Raw genomic sequence first — 12,720 nt, forward strand, 5'->3', positions numbered from 1 at the left:
AGTGATATAGTATTAGTATAACTATTAATATGCTCTATATAATATTAATATAACTATTAATACAATAAACAAAATGATATAATATTTTAAAATTTAATATTATATTAATTAGTAATTTATTGTATAATACAAAATTATTTTATATATTATATATAATATAAAAAATTAAAATATATATATAAACCGGTTTAATCCAGTTCAATTTACCAGTTTATTAATTTTTTTTCACCCATAATATGGACCGGCTCACTTATCGGCCTAGTAAATTTTAATAATCAACAGAGTTAAATATTTTTATGTCCTAAAAAGAAGTAGTAAATGCATGAGTCGTAGAGACATTTTTGCCATAAAAGGTAATTTAGGCCAATTATTATTTATTAGGCCGTCTAAGGCCTAGCTTCAGTAGCTTGGATGTAAAAAATGTTTTATTTTATCTTCTTTTACTATTATAATTTTTTAAAATTTTTATATAAAATTTAATGAATAATTTAATTTTTTTAAATTTTAAAATAATAATAATATTAAAAAATATTTTATTTAACTCTCATTTCAATTTATCTTATTTCAATTCAACTATATAAATGCCATATATGAAAACTAAAAAGTAAAAGTTCTGCTAAGATGCCGTCCAACAATGACGGCTAGGCATGTCACTAAGCAAAATTCATTTTTAAAATTCTTCTTATCCATATTTTTAAATGCTTTTAAAAAATATAAAAAATATCAATATGTTAATAGTAATTTCTTTTATCAGTAAATAATAAAAAAATATTAAATAAAGGAGAAGCGTTACTCAAAAGTAAATAAATAATAATTTTACTTGGCAAGCAAATTACCGGCTAGAGCCTCCAAGGGTAGAGGGATTGCTTTTACCCATAACGCGATCTCAAAGCCACGTTCGAGACAGAGAGAGACTGTTGAGAGAATGGCGTCGGGTTGGGGAATCTCAGGTCACAAAGGCCGATGCTACGATTTCTGGGTGGACTTCAGCGAGTGCATGTCCCGCTGCCGTGAGCCAAAGGACTGTGCTCTCCTCCGCGAAGACTACCTCGAGTGCCTCCACCACTCCAAAGAGGTTTTCCCTTTTTCTATTTCTACCAGTTAATTTATCAAATATTGCCCATCGTGATCCCCCTTTCCATAGTCGAATAAGAGTGCAAAGCCCTAGATCAACTGGCTGGATTTGCCTGAGTATTAATTTATGCTTGATTTGTCGTTTAAACCCCAGAATGGGTGCCTTTGATTCAAATTCCAATGATATTTTAGCTCGTATATCCTTTGAAGTGTGGACTCTTGAGTATGTTTGGCATTATTCCCAATCTTGCCACATGTTATGTGGGTCAGGGGTTTTCTGAATCGAAAGGGGAGAACTTTTTATTTTATCAGTCATTTCACAGTATTTCTGAAATTTGAGAAGCATTTTATGGGAAGCCTACTTTAGCCGGTCAATTGAAGAAATGAAAAACTAATTAATGTTTGTATGCTTTGACATGCCCAGCCTCTCACAGAGAAATTAATTTTTCTGAGTTGTTCATTTGTTCTGCACCTACATTGTTGTGTTCTATAAAGAATAGAAATCCCTTATTACTTGAAAGTTTACGAGGAAATTTTACCATTTTTCAGTTAATGGCTTGTGTTTATCCACCTTGATTTGGCTTCTTTGCCCTTGCGTAGGAGTATGGAGAGGAAAAAAAGTAGGCATACCAGGAAACACATTTGTAAGGATCATTTTTTTTTTTGGATAAGTAGACAATTGTATTAATAAGAATAGGCATAGCCCAAGTACATAAGGTGGTATGCAAGAGGTAACACCTATTTAGGAAGAAGAAATGGATAAAAGAAAATCATGAAAACCAAGGCCATTAAAATCTACCGCTTTGGCCCATAGAAATAATGTTCTAACAAAAAATAATCTAAGCTCCTCTAATGAGTGCTCCTTGTCTACGAACATCCGGTCATTGCGCTCCTGCCATAAGCACCATCAAATACAAATAGGAACTATTTTCTGCACATCTGTGATTTGTGGAATATCTCCTAAATTTGTCCAACTAGCCAAAAGTTCAACCACTGTGGCAGGCCCAGGCTAGCTCTAAGCTGCTGAATGCATCTTCCTTTAATGCTCTAGCAACCTCACAATGCAGTAGAAGATGATCCACAATCTCACCACTTCTATACTCCACAGTCTCACCACTATAATCACCCTGCATTTCGGTAAGTTATCCATGGTAAAAATGTTACCAAGAGAAGCTGTTCAAGCAAAAAATGCAGCTTTGGGAGGCGCCTTATTACGCGAAATCCTTCTCCGTGGAAAATGATTGTTCTATGATTGTGTGAGAGACTTATAGAAAGAGTGAGCCGAGAATGTACCTTTTCCTGCGGGTATCCACCATAACATGTCAGATCCTTGAGTGCTCAGTCTCATGGAGTACAGAAGACTAAAAAAATCCGCAAAGTTGCCAACTTTCCAATCTTGGGCCGCCCTAGTGAAATTCACATTCCATGGGACTAGGTCACCAGATATCTCCATAAATTCAGCCACTGAAATTTCTTTCTCACATGCAATCTTGGAAACTGAAGGGAATGAGTCCTTAAGGGTGTTGTCTCTAGTTATCTCCACACCATAAGTTGCACCAAAATTTTATTCTAGAGCCATCTCCCAACACAAGTCTAGTGTGACGAGCAAAAACCTCCATATTTGAAGTTAATCACCAACTTCCATAAAGTTTCCAGTTCTATATTATATCGCCACAACCATTTCCCAAGTAGGGTCTGATTGAAAATCCTCAAATTTGTAATTCTCAACCCACCAGGAGAGATTATGGAGCATACCTTATCCCACTTAAATAGTTGGACTTTGAAATCATCCCCCAAACCACTCCAAAGGAAAATCATGATAAAGTTTCTCAATACGGGTTGCGACACTTGCTGGAATTGGGAATAAAGATAAGAATTAAGTTGGTAAATTAGATAGAGTGCTCTTGATTAAAGTGATCCTACCACCTTTTGACAAGTACAATGTCTTCCAATGTGCCACTCTACATTCAATCTTCTCAATTATCGTATCCTAAATTGATTTAGCCTTTGAGGCTACCCCCAAATGAAGACCAAGGTAATTCATGGGAAGAGCGGAGACCTTACATCCAAGAGTGTTAGCCAATGGTCGGATGTTGCGAACATTACCAACTGGCATCAACTCTGACTTGTTGACGTTCACTTTCAAATAGGATACCGCTTCAAAACAACGTAAAAGTGCCCTCAATGCTTGAATCTGGTTTTGTTTTGCCTCACAAAAATATCTGCGTATCATTTGCAAACAACAAGGGTGAAATGTTAAGAGTACCCCTATTGGGGTCACCAACCAAGAATCCAGCCACAAACCCACTATTAACCAAGGCTGAAATCATTCTGCTAAGTGCCTCCATGACAATGACAAAAAGGAATAGGGACAAAAGATCCCTTTGTCTTAGACCTTGAGAGCTATTAGAGCAAGAACTTCTCATTCCCAAGGAATATGGGACCTTACACACCATCTACCCTTATAATTTATCAGAATGGGGTATCACAGGAGGACTAAGGTACCTTCGAGAGCTACTTTTTTGCATGGACAGCCTCCCTAGGTAAGTTCTCACCTTGTATGTATGGAAAAACAAATTATTGCAAGTGACTGGTGCTGCATGGATAAGAATAGTGAGAAGTCCATGGATCATCTTTTACTTCATTTCAAGTTGGCTAGTGTTTTGCATAATGATTTTTACAGCTGAGTTGGTTTAGAATGGGTCATGCTCAAATGAATAGTGGACCTTTTGACGCTTAAAGGGCTAGGCGGTAGCCCACAAATTACAACAATGTAGAAAATAGTTACCACTTACCTCATATGGTGTAATTGGAGGGAAACAAACAAAAGAAGTTTTGAAGATTGCAAATGGATGATGGAGGAGCTAAAGAATTTTTCTCAATACCATCCTCCTTTGGACAGCTTGTATGGATCTCAATTGGTTTATCTTATATCTTTTTCTCTTTTGAGATAGGTTATGTGTACTTGGATAGCACATGTTGCGTGCGCTTTTTAAAAGCTCTTATTGGGGATAAAATGGTTCTATAGAGGACCAAAATCTTCCATGTAAACATCGAAGCTTCCATACCGTGACACTTGAAGTATAACGCTCCAATGGAAGGCTCTCAAATCACATGACCTATACTATCACACCTCCATATACCCTTCCAGAAAAATGGATTATTATCATGAGGACTAAAGATATATAGAAAGACAAATTTTGAATATCCAAAGGAGTTTGTCTCCACCTTAATGGAGTTTAGCATATTAAAGAACATGGTAAAGGCTTCAACCTCCTAGTCACGAGCTACTCTGATGAAGCTAACATTCTACTAAGGGAGATCACTTGATATCTCCAATTGATCTACCACAGAAGCATCCTTATCACGATCAATGCTATTCATATTCCTGAAAGCTTTCCTTGAGAGACCTCCCACCACACACCACACCACACATCATGTCAATCTAATACTGGCTCCATCTCTTGCTTCAAATCTAACATTATTAGAAGGAAAAATTCTACTTATCATCCCTATACCACATGTCACACATGATTTTTTATTTATATTTTTTAATTTTTTTCCTTTACCAAATGTGTGGTGTATGGATGATGAGTAGAAGAAAATTTAGCAAAAATAAAACAAATAAAATAAAAATCAAGTGCAGTGTGTGGTGTAGGAATGATGAGTAGAAGAATTTTGTTAGAAAACTTTCCTCATTTTTTCTTATGCTTTTCCATAATTCTACCCCATAAGTTACTTATATAAAAGGCCTTGGAGGGGTAGCTCAATTGGTCAGGCCTTGGGTTTGCTCCCCAGTGGTTACTAGTTCGAGTCCCCTCAAGGTCACTGGAGGTTTACTTGGCCGTTAACTTCAAGGCCCGGTGGGATTAGTCGAGGTGCGCGTAAGCTGCCCCGGACACCCAAAGATATAAAAAAAAAAGTTACTTATATAAAAAAATAATAATAATAATTCTACCCCATAAGGTCCTTGTACCTCATGGATTACCTCCCACTCTACACAGTACACACTTGTATTTATAACTGCTCTCCAGAATGCTTCTCATTTTGATAATGCCAAAACCACTTCTTCAATAGCGCATGATTAAACAATTGTAGGTTTCAAACTCCTAAACCACCATAATAGACGGGAAAATACTTTAAACCACCATAATAGACAGGGGAACATACTTTGGCTCGGCTGACCAGGTGAAATTTGACATATCACCTAATCCCACCCTGGAAGGAAGTCTCATTGTAGCTTCCCTAAGCGGTTGTACATGCTAGAAGGAAGCGGAAATAGAGACGTGAAATACATAGGCAAATTAGGGAGAGCCAATGCTTACTTTTATATGCCATTCAAAGGTTAAAACTAAAAGGTGAAAATTACTTGGAAGAATTTTATTGTTTGACTTTTTGTATTAAGGGATACACTAATATTTCAGTCGAAGACTCTGATATTTCAATTGAAGACTGTCAAAATTATTTCAAAGTCACCTATCAAAAAAAATTATTTCAAAGTCAATAAGAAGCAATAATTAGGTTCTACTTTATTCTTTATTCAAAGATTACAGCAAAATCCTAAAATGTAAAATTACGGGAGACACTACCATTAGCTCTACTTAGACATCTAGACAAGACTTTGATCCAATAACCCTCTTATATGTTATGCAGGTCTCATGGCATCTTGTATTTTGTAAATGTTTAATGGTTTGTTGATTTGCTATATAATCTTAATATCTGAAATGAAAAAAAATACTCTGGACGATTTTAACTACCTTGGAGGAAATGCATGCCAAAAGCAATGAAACAAGAATGTGATATATACTGGCAACTATCATCTCAGTTTGTGTTATCTTTTGAATCTCATTATCTGGAACTTTATTGCAGTTCCAACGAAGAAACCGGATCTACAAGGAGGAGCAACGTAAGCTGCGAGCGGCTTCACGGAAGCCCGAGGAGGGTAAAGAGAGTGTTGATAAACATCATCATTAGTCTGTAATTGGTCATCTTCTTCTTGGACTCGAGAATAAAAATTGTACCAAGATGTATTATTCAGAACTTGATTATGTTACTCTGTTTTTTGTTTCTTCTGGATGCTGTGCACTTCCTAGGCACGGGCAATGAGACAGATTAAAGGATAAACTCTTTTGCTCAGGATGCATATTGGAATCTGATTTTCTTGGTGAATCAAGTTTTGAGTAATGAATATACACTCACTAAGCACACTCTACTCTGTTACCTTTATTATTGTTGGTGATCAGGGAAAGTTAGTCCTGAATCCTATTATCAAGATTTGTAAGGAATTTGCAAAATTTACACAGCTTGCAAAGAATAAGATAGGCTTTGGTGCATGCCATCGGGAATAAGCAAGGCTGTCAAAATGTGAATCGGGAAATAGCACAAGGTGACACGCTTTGTACGGTGCAGGATATACAAAGTTTAATAATATAAAATTAGATAGATAACTCGAATGAAAATTTGCAACAATTTTAATATTAATTAAATTAAATTATAAAATTATATTTTATTATAAAATAAATCAAATATTAATTTATAAATTTATGAGCATCAGCACTTTGTCGGAAAACTTGGAATTGTACTGTTTTTTCAATAGAAACGTGAGATGGTACTGGTAAGTTGTAATATGATGGCGATGATAATGAGACATACAAGATGAACATACATTTGGTTAACACGTTATCTTTGCCCATCCCTACCGCAGTTTGTTTACTTTATCCTGCGTCGTCTTGCCCGTGAGCCTTTCCCTGAGTTCCCTCCTTCTCCCCAGTCATAAACCCTATTCGCAGCTTTTTGTCAACTTTGCGCTTTCAAGGTAATTAGCTCTCTCATCCACCATCTTCGACACCCTAGGAACACTGATTCGCAGGTCACGTTCCCCTGGTTGATAGTTGAGAAAGGGCATGAATCGAAAAAGAAAACCAAATTATGAATTTCGAGTTGTCCTTTTCGCGATGCTTTTGTTTCATTGATGTTCGCTTATTCTCTAAGCTAGTCATCTCTCTATTGTGGTTTACCTGACTCAGGTTTTTTTTCAGTTGGGTCCTAAATTACGGAAAATCTGAGATTTGCAATTTTTGTGCTGTTTTTTTTTTTAGCAACCCATTGGATCCGTTTTGTTTTGTACTGCTATTCCTTTTGCATGGTTTTACCTTCAATTTCCTGGGCTTATAGATTTAGATGCATTTTTGTCTTAGGAAAGAATGAGTAGCCGTGCGAGCCGAACTCTCTATGTCGGCAATCTTCCTGCCGATATTCGCGAGAGAGAAGTGGAGGATTTGTTTCACAAGGTAACTTCGGTTTTATTGTAATTGTTTGGACTGGTTTATATGTGACGTGCCTTTAGTTTTTCACGATACTGGGCCGAATAAACATGTAAATGCGAAGCGTATGAATTTGTCTTGTTCAACGAATCTGAACTGAAAGTCCATAGGATTTATACGTAAGGCAACTAGTCAAGAATTCATATAGCTTATACCCAGTTGAGGTCTAAATGCACCGAGTTATATTTTATGTAGTTTTTTCTAAAGATTGATGTATATGAGTTGCAAATCGATTATGTAGTTTTTTCTAAAGATTGATGTATGTGAGTTGCAAATGGATTTGAATAAGTTGTATACTTTCGTCTTGATTAATTAGAAGAATTGATCTTTGCAAATGCAGTATGGACGCGTAGCCCACATTGATCTGAAGGTACCACCAAGGCCCCCAGGTTATGCATTTGTTGAGGTGAGTTGATAAGTTCTTGAATTGATATGGTTTCTTTGTTTCTACTTTTTTTCCCCATTATTAACATTATTTTTTACAGTTTGAAGATGCTCAAGACGCTGAGGATGCTATTCGTGGTCGTGATGGCTATGATTTTGACGGGCATCGGCTACGTGTCAGTCAGTCTTCTATGTGTACATATGTTACCACTTTGAGTATAATATCCACGTGGCTTTGCTTATCTTGTATGTTCTCATATATTTATAGGTGGAACTTGCACATGGTGGCCGTGGACATCCATCATCAAGAGATCGTTACAGTAGTCATGGCAGTCATAGTAGTCATAGCAATGGGCGTGGTGGACGTGGTGGAGTATCCAGGCGCTCTGAATTTCGTGGTGTGTACATTATTCAATACTCTTATTTTGTAGTGTATTTGGAATATATTGTCTTCTGAAGTAACAAAGTTGTTCTTGTTACACCATGTAGTGCTTGTCACGGGATTGCCTTCTTCTGCTTCATGGCAAGACCTTAAGGTGAGCATTAGTGTGGATAAGTTGGTAAGAAAAAATCTATTTGCAAGCCTGTTTTTTTTTCACACTTCAAACACACCTGAAGTGGGTCCCACAATGATGAAAAGTATTGGTGTTTTAACTTGTTTATAACTATAATGGGTCCCACGACAAGTGGTATGTTGACACACCTGGCTTGCTAGTAGCAAAACACTTTCTGAAATTTTAATTTTGATTAATCGATGTCTTGTATCAGGACCACATGCGACAAGCTGGCGATGTTTGTTTTTCCCAAGTTTTCCGTGAGAACGGTGGTAAGACAGATAATTCTAATGGTCTTGTTTGAAGTTTATAATGACATAGTGGTGGTGTCAAAATTTGAGATGATTCTAGTTTTTGGTGGTTCTAGTTTTCTATTGATCTTTACCATCTTACCTTTTTACAATATGGGTGAAGGATCTGGATAATAGTTCCTCTTTGGTCTGGATTGGTGTCGATGGCCATTTTACACCTTCAAATGAGAGGCTAACACGTCAATCACCCAATTTCTTACTATGCAAGCTTGACCACCCAAGATCACAGCCCACTTTTGAATCTCAGTTGCTTTCTCCCAACGCTCTCAATCTTTCTCTCACTCGATCTTGTTGCCATTCCTCTCTCAATCTCTCAACCTGCAACCACCATCCCTCGTCATTGTCACTGCTGTCTCCCATTCACATGTTCATTGTTGTAACCACCGTATCTTAGCAGTGTAATCTCAGTTTTCTCCTCCTCCTTATCAATCTAATGATTCTCTGTCTTCACAATCCAGTTCCGCTGCACCACACTCAAGGTTAGTTTTTCAATCATTGGTTCCTCCCCTTCTCACAGCCCAATGTTTTGCCACACTACAACACAGCCTTTATTCTATATCTAAATCTTCCATTTGCTGTGGTAGAACTCCGGAACACAAAACCCCCAACCCGAAAAATGTGCCAACAGCAATGATTTCTTCAAGTTAAGCCTATGAAATCAATTTCTGAGCAACAATTACACCTTTTATTTCTATCCGCAATTTCTCAGTAACCAGAGTATAAACTAAAAGAAAGAAAAAAAAAAAAAAAAAACTATTTCAACCAACTATTAAGAAAAATACAAGCTGTGACACATTTAGTGCATGATGAAAGAACCTGGGTTTTCAAGAGCAAAGGAAATGAACTTCAAAGGGGAAAAAACAGCTTACAGTTGTGGTAGAACCCCAGGAGGGAGGGAGGGAGGGAGAGAGAGGGCTTAATCTTGTGTTGTCAAGTTTTACTTTACACTACATCCAGATTCCAGGTTATCCCTCTGGATAAAAGTTGGTATGCAGTTAAGAAATTTCTAAATCCTATGGGAGCTGTGCCAAATTCCTTGCTTTTAATGAAGTTGTCATTTTATACCTAGATTTGGGACAAGGAGTGATGGGCTTTTGGGATTGTTGCATATGTATGTATTCACACACACAAAAATACACATTTACAATTATTTTGATTATGATTTTTTTGTTGTTTTAGGTTTGTTACTTGATACTGGTATTTGAGCTAAGAGCTCGGAAGAAAACATGTGGGATTTAATTTTCCTTTCTAAATGTTACTTATCAAAAAAAAAAATTCCTTTCTAAATGTCTGTAATGTTTGTTTTGTAGGCACAACAGGGATTGTGGATTACACAAACTATGAAGACATGAAGTATGCAGTACGTGAAATCTCTTTTATGATTGCCAATGAACAATATGAATGATCTCCCCAGAAGTTGAGTTCAATCAGGATTAAGTAGGTAGTTTTCTGAATTATTACTCCTCTTTCTGCAGGTAAAAAAACTTGATGACTCTGAGTTTCGGAATGCATTTTCTCGGGGATATGTTCGTGTATGTATTAACTTAGATACTTTTGAATATTTCACTTTACCTCTTGGTGCATGTCGTCTTTGATTATTGTTGTATTTGTTTACAGGTTAGGGAATATGATTCAAAGAGGGATGCCTCTAGGAGCCCTAGTCGTGGTCGATCTTATTCAAGAGGCAGGAGCTATAGCCGCAGTCGTAGTCGTAGCAGAAGTATTAGTCGGGGCAAGAGCAAGAGGTAAAGTCATAGATGTCTTGGTAAGTCCATAATTATTTTTTGCTAATTCTCTGATTGTAATGCAGCAAGTCTCCAAAAGCCAAATCTTCTCACCGTTCACCTGCTAGATTGCAGTCAAGGTCTGCTTCTCGTTCTCGCCCTGGTTCAAGGTCCCATTCTATGTCAGGGTATGTATTTTTCTCTCCATATGGGGGGGTGTGTTTTATTGATCTTATCATGCTTGATGCTAATGGGTCTCTTTTCCTTGAAAGATTGAGGAAATTCGTGAGACAATGCCATCTTGTTGGCTGCTTTATTGATCTCTTTGGGGGATTTTGGGACATCCTTAAGGGATGGCATCTTTTTAGTTAGTTCGCAGAAATATTCATTCATAAGTGCAGAAAGTACCTTGGGATCCCATAATTAAGTCCTTGACTGCAGTTTTTGACTCTTTGAATGCATCTTTGCGATTGTTTGGGCTAACCTTACTCTGTTGCACCTAGCTCGCCTGTCCGTCACTGAGTTTACAATCCTTGACTCTCCACTATCATTACTGAAGTATGTTAGTGTTGACGTTCATGCAAGTTGTAACTCTAATTTCAAGTGCTAAGGGGAAGAAATACTTATTCACTCTTCAGCTTGAACTGGCGTTGCCCTGGAAAATTTTACTAATGATTCAAGTAATATTTTGGGGTTATCAGACATGATTTCGTGTTCCTTTTGCCATTTTACTTTTGCATCAATATCTTAATTATTTGTGCCTTTAAAGGTTGGGGTGGAGCGAATGTACATCAATCACTTTTCCTCTTTCCTTTGTTTGTGTGAAATTCCCCTTTTGTTTTTCTAGATATGGATACATGCAGCAAAGTGGGGATTGGATATTAGGATCTTGATGGGATTTGGTTCTGTTGCCTGCAACTCTTTTGGTTGTGGAGGTATGCTGTTTTTTAGATGGGCAGCTTCTGAAACCTTGGTGGTGCCTTTGTTCTAATTTTTTTTAGCATTGCAAATGTCCATGGGTGCTAGATTGGGAACAAAGGAGATCATGGTTGCAATTTTAAAGCTGGATATCTGTGAACTAAGTGGCATTGGGATTTGGATATCATCATCAATGAGCAGTAGAGATGATTTCATTTTCCTTTTCTGCTCCAACATTTGCCAAGCTAATAGGCTGCTCTCTGGATTTTTTTGGTACAGTAGGGAAAATTTCTCTTCCCTGTCCACTGGTGTCTTGAAAATACCTTCTGATACTTTCATTAAGATTTCTTGTCTCTATGAGTTTTTGTCATGTTTATAGACTGGAGTTATATGAATTGGCCTGATATTTTTTGTTTTGTTGAACTGCTATATATTATGTTTTTGGCTTTTCCATGTATCCATTTGGATATGGTAACTCCGTGGAAGAGGCATCAAGGCTCTTGGATCGAATTTGGTAAAAGGAACATGTGGGTTTTAAAATGGGTTGTTTCTGGAACTTTTGCAGATCCCGCTCAAGATCCAGATCTCCAGTGCCTTTGGTAAGCATTTTATTTGTTAGACTAAATATAAGTTGTGACATGCCCCCATCCAAGGGGTGGGCTGGACTGTCTGAGACAGATATTTTACTGGGCTATTTTAATTATTAGAGCCTCATCTAGTTTAATAAATGTTTAAAAATGATTCTGAAAAAATTGTGATCTAATGTGTATAAAGCTTGCCTGCCGTTTCAACCAACAGGTTATCCTTTGAATCAATAGCTGGTCTTAAATTCTTGATGTTGGATTTGGGTATACATGCCATTACAGTTGGACAATAAAATTGATGTTATTCTCTTACAGCGTCAGAAACATAAGAGTAAAAGCCCAAAGAGACGCAGTACAAGCAGGAGCCCGAGCAGGAGCAGGAGCAGGAGTAGGAGCAGGAGCAAGAGCAAGAGCAAGAGCGTATCCAGGTCTCCTCATCTCTAATTTCTTTTTTCCTGTTGTCATTGATAGAATGGAATTACTATCTTGTGTCAACGTCATCTTTTTGCTGTTCTTTATGAAGAAAAAATGATAGCTTCTATTGGAATCCTGATTGCAAACTTTTTTGGCAGGTGAGATCTGATTGCAGCGGATCTGTTAATCCCTGAAACATTGATGAGGGCGTGGTCTTTTTCTGTTACTGTACCAGAAATTATGCTTGGCAGGCAATAGCAGGCCTATTATAAGTAGAACAGACTGGAGTTTGTGGTTGCATTTTAAACTGTCGACATGTTTTCTTAAATCTTTATGAATCCTTTGTTAGATTGGAACTTCAAACATCTGCCATATTTGTATTTTACATGAGATTTTACATGATGCTGTAAAATGGCTTACTCTGCTTCGCATTC

The 12,720-nt window shown here is 37.1% G+C and overlaps 1 pseudogene; it reads left to right on the top strand.

Annotated features, from left to right (window-relative positions):
• The first annotated feature begins 833 nt into the window (after positions 1 to 833).
• Positions 834 to 12,720, top strand: LOC122318457 (annotated as a pseudogene).

Source organism: Carya illinoinensis, chromosome 8 (assembly GCF_018687715.1).
Source record: "Carya illinoinensis cultivar Pawnee chromosome 8, C.illinoinensisPawnee_v1, whole genome shotgun sequence".
NCBI classification, from domain to species: Eukaryota; Viridiplantae; Streptophyta; class Magnoliopsida; order Fagales; family Juglandaceae; genus Carya; species Carya illinoinensis.